Here is a 4851-nt window from a genome sequence, read left to right as displayed (position 1 = left end):
CTAAAATTAACATTGATCAATAAAAGTTTGAGGGAAGTCAGAGGGGAGCATCAAAGCAATGCCCAACATACCTGGATTAGCACTTTTGAGGACTGAAGAGGTCCACCTCCCCCGTTACATTTTATGGTCTCATCTCTGGTATTTGTTTGGTTTTCTAGTCTGCTTTAGATCTTTCAGGCAGAAGTTGAGAGGTGCTTCAAGCTCATAAAGTGCTGTTTTGATTTACGGCCTTGTGCAGTATTAAATAATAAATAAGCAAGAAGCTTAAAATAATGTGCTACCAATACCCTGGCCTCAATAATATTTTCCACTCCATGGCTCCAAGTACAAATTTTCCACTTGCAATAGAAAATCTGTAAGAGGAACTGTATTATTGTGCACAGCAGTAAATTTCTTCTGAGGTAGCGAGATCAACCAAACTCAGACAAAAACACTAAAAAAATTCTAAACATAAGCTTACATTCTTTCCACTTGTGTTGTTCAACTTTAACTTATACAACTGCCGTCCTCCTTCTCTTGGTCAGCATTCCCCATCAGGAATACAAGTTTTGAAAAGCTGTAGACGGACTTATATTAGCAAAGGATTCCTGGTGCAATCTTATCAGTAATTTAAAGTGACGCTACCATCACCACTCACCAACTTTAATAACACACTCAATATTCCTCAAAGGGCTAATACAGGATGAACGTTTACATGCCAAGGTCCTGGAATCTCTGACTGATAGACTGATGTTCTTAAGTTTTCCAGGATACCTGTGTCTATCCTTAACATGACTTTTTTTTTGTGCAAAGCCACCAACAGTAGAATTCTGGGGCTGTGAAATCCTGGTTCCCTTGGAGGCAATGGCAAAACTCACCCCAAATCCTCTCAGGCCAGGGTATCGCCCTTCTTCTGTCAGCACTTGAGCTTTCTAATCCCTCTGTGTCTCACAGAGCTCCTAGCACACCTCACCACCAGACAGGGATGCAGTTTAATGCCATTACATACTGCGTGAGTCTTGCAAAAGCATCGATGTGCTTTAGGAGCAACGGAAAACGTGCTTTTGAGGTCCACTCTATATACCTAAGCTAGCAGAGTTTCTTAGCGGGCAGAAGGGCTTATAGTTTCACAACACGTACCCCTGCCGGTGCCACATCCTCCTCAACCTGCAGCCCGGTCGGAGGGGAGCCGGACGTCCCGCCCTAGCCCCTCTGGGCCTCTGCCAGCGCCGCGCCGCAGGCCAAGACAATCCCCCCCTCCGCCCCACGCGTCTTCCCGGCCCGGAGGGAGCCCCTGCTAACCCCGCTTCTCCCCTCGCAGCGGCTGCCGGCGCCCAGGCGGCCCGGCAGCCGGAACCCCCCCCGCGGCCCGGCCCGGCCCGGCCCGGCCTGGCGCTCACCTCAGCGCCGCGGCGGGCCGCGGCGGTTGCTAGGCAACGGGGCAGCCCAACTGGGCCGCACCACTCGCGGCTGGAGTGGGGGGGTGGGCGCTGGGGCGACCCGCCGCGTTCGGGGGCGCCGATTCGTGGCGCGGGGGGAGAGAGCCTCTCAGGGACGGTGCGCGGGCAGCGCTGCGGTTCGGCTGGCTCTGGCGGCAAAAGCACAAAAGAGAAAAAACACCACCTTTTTTTTCCTAGTAAGCGTCGTTTCCAGGATCCACAGTTTGGCCGCAGGCATGGCAGAGGCGCTTTTTTCTTCCAAAACACTCGTCTATGGACACGTAAATTGTTCTTCCTTGATAAGGCTCAAATAAAGGTTCTTCTCTGAGGTGAGGCGGTGCAAAGTCAGCCGGGACCGTGCCGTGTCCATCGGGGCCTGCACTGGCTTAAAACAAACTTTGAAAGTTTTATTAAAATATTTTTCTAAAAAGACCATCTCTTTTACCTGAGTAAATTACTGACTGTATATTCTCCCTTCTCAGTGTTGAAGAGCAGTCCCTTGAAACATAACCCTAACAACATTTTTCAGTGTATTGCTCGTTGCACCAATAAATTATTTTACTTTTACCTGCATGCGTACAGAAGGGAAAGCACAATTTTCTTCTTTTTTTTTTCCTTCAGACGGGAGATCTGGACAGATTGACGAGACTGAGAAATGCTGAGTTAAACACAGCAGTGTTGCTGGCTTGGGTAGACACAAGCTATTTTGCTGAAGACACCCTGGCATCCCTTGTAAGTGTGGTCCCAAACCTGTAAGCCCTCCAGACTTCCAACAGAGTTGGTGGAGGAGCAAAGGGAAAGATTAACACCAAAGCAATCTGCACTGTTATCAAAAACAAATTTGAGAGAATTGGCTGTCCCAGCTCCTTCTGCCATGGCTGTATTATGTTTGTCTTGGGCATGAATGTGCATTTGGGACAAACCGTGTTCATAGCCCTGCTGGTTTTTTTCATGATGTCTCAAGGACACTTAATATAGAAAGCCAGAAATATTTCCAGAACTGTTTTTTTCTTACATAAGCTCAGAATAAAATTCTTCTTTCAGCATTTCTAAAACAGAGGTAAAATGTGACCGAAAGTAGTGCAACGCTCAGTTTGAGTAAAAAAGAAAGGAAGAGAAACTTCAGATCATAAAATTCAGCTCCCAGAACGTAGTTGCCATACTTAGTAAAATGTAATTGCTGGTGATTAGGAAAGAATGATGCCTACACCCTTGACGAGGCTGGGGAGAGACACCCAGTGAAGACAGCATTCAAGCTGGGTTTAGGAGAAAGTTCAGGATCAGCTTCTACACTGGCTTTGTGTGAACTCTGGCAGCTCACTACCCCACCATTTCACAGTACATTTTTTGTTGGAGTTGGTCCTCACCTTACCACTGTATGTGCCCTACATCACTCTAAAGGCACATAACCCCTCAGAGAGGTACCTAAAACACCTCCTGCCTGCAAACCTCCTGTCTCAGCCTTCCTTTTCTGGGTGCATGCACCTCTTCCTCCTCGTAGCTCCATGTCTGCAGCTATCTGCCTTTGGTGGAGCTTTGACCATTTCAAACATCAGGGGAGAAAGCAAGCTAGCACTTTTCCAAACTATCCATTCACCTCAGCTGAGTAAACAGACTAAGGCAGACAGTATATTCTCCACCTGACAAGCTGAGGAGATGGTTGAAATTATTTTCTCTTGCACAATGGATCTGCTGGAGAGCCCTCGCAGGGGGTGGGCTGCACGAATTGGCTCCCTGGGGCAAGGGGAGATGTCTCTACAAAATGCTACGTTTTCTGCGTGGCACAGTTTGGCACTGAAAACAGACTTCCAGCTCCAGAGCTTAATCACAGTGTCCCGTGCTGAACTTGTTTAGGTCTATGGGTTTGCCAGGTTTTTGTTCCTGTTTCCAAGAAAAAGGCCATGGGATCATAACACAGCAAATAGCACGTAACATATTTCTCCTCCCACAGAAACACAATTCGCATGTACGTCTGTCTCTTTCAACAGTGATAGTTGAGTGTAAACCAGAATCCATCTCTGCTTCCACATCAGAGGAGCTGAATATGATGCACCTGTGGAAAAGCACTCTGTAAGGTTTCCTGAGAGGTAGCAAATCAGTGGAAAAGGTAGGTGAAAAGAAGGGATTATCAGCCAACAAATCTGCACATTTCCTTGGGACGGCTAGTATAAATAAAGATTATGAACTAGGATTTAAAGAGGTGATTCTGACCTCAGTTTTATCTCTATATTCCAAACAACAGATGAAACATGTGTGGCCTGATTGTCAAGCTGTAATAGAGGTATTGCAAACAAGTTAATTATTTAGCAAAGGAGGAAGAAAAATGAATTATTAGACTAAAGCACTAATGGAAATTTTAAGTATTAATAAACAAATATCGAATATCGAAGTTGGTTAGTGTTTGATAAGTAAACATTCCTACAATCAGAGTAATTCAAAGCAAAGTAATTTTTTTTATTTACTACTGAAGTTGCAATTAAAAGACTTTCAAGATTGCATGTACAAATTCTGATGTTTCATTTCTGGTTTAGATTGCAGACTTGAAAGAAATTGCAGCTGTGACTAATTTAAAATGGGTATACTGAGTAGGAATGAGGGTAGATGCACACAGCTGAGTGCAACACTACATTGTTTAATTAAACAAACAACTTGTTTCAGGATATCTGAATTCTTATTAATAATTCTCTGTAGTCTGCTGCCGCTCTTAGGTCTCCCAACCTGTGGTGTCTGTCCCGCGGCGCTGACATCTGCTGTGCTGCGAGTCAAGCAATGGTTTGCACAGGTGAGAATTTTCCAGGTTTTATTTTGCATCCAGCTTCTTTCAAATGCTCAGCCTGCACATGAATATAATGGGAGGGTCACAAAATATTAGACTCTTCATTCACACCATTAGATGTTTAAATCTAACATCGTCTGTCTGAAACTCCCAGGCAACTATTGCCTATTTCAGAAAATGCCCCACATTCAGAAGTACATTCAGGAGCAAAGGTCCCTCAATTTCACAAACGCGAGCAAGAGCGGTGGCTTTCAGGGGAAGCTGTTACAATATGAATGGAATAATAAAATACTCCCTGAGCCAAAGGAAGAGAGAGAATGACTTGCCACCCCACTGAGATGATGCAGCATTGCCAATGTGGTTTCTTCAGACTACTGTAATGACATTGTCTGGCTGCCTCTCAGACCCCCTTTTAACAATTTGTTTAACCCTTTGACCAATTTCAACCAAACTCTGTGGGAAAGCAGAGCTCTTCAAGAAATGAAAGTTACTACAAGTTTAGTGGGGACAGGGGTAAGGAAGACTGAAACATTTGCCCTTTGCAAGGGAAACGATGGAGTGTGAGCGTGGCAGCTGGGCAGTCAGCACATGCAAACCGGGCAGCTGGGTGGGACAGGCATCGCATGGAGGCAGAGCAAATACTGCTGCTTGCCTGAC

Source organism: Calonectris borealis, chromosome 6 (assembly GCF_964195595.1).
Source record: "Calonectris borealis chromosome 6, bCalBor7.hap1.2, whole genome shotgun sequence".
NCBI classification, from domain to species: domain Eukaryota; kingdom Metazoa; phylum Chordata; class Aves; order Procellariiformes; family Procellariidae; genus Calonectris; species Calonectris borealis.
The sequence above is the reverse complement of the archived record's forward strand: the minus strand, read 5'-3'. Positions refer to the sequence as shown.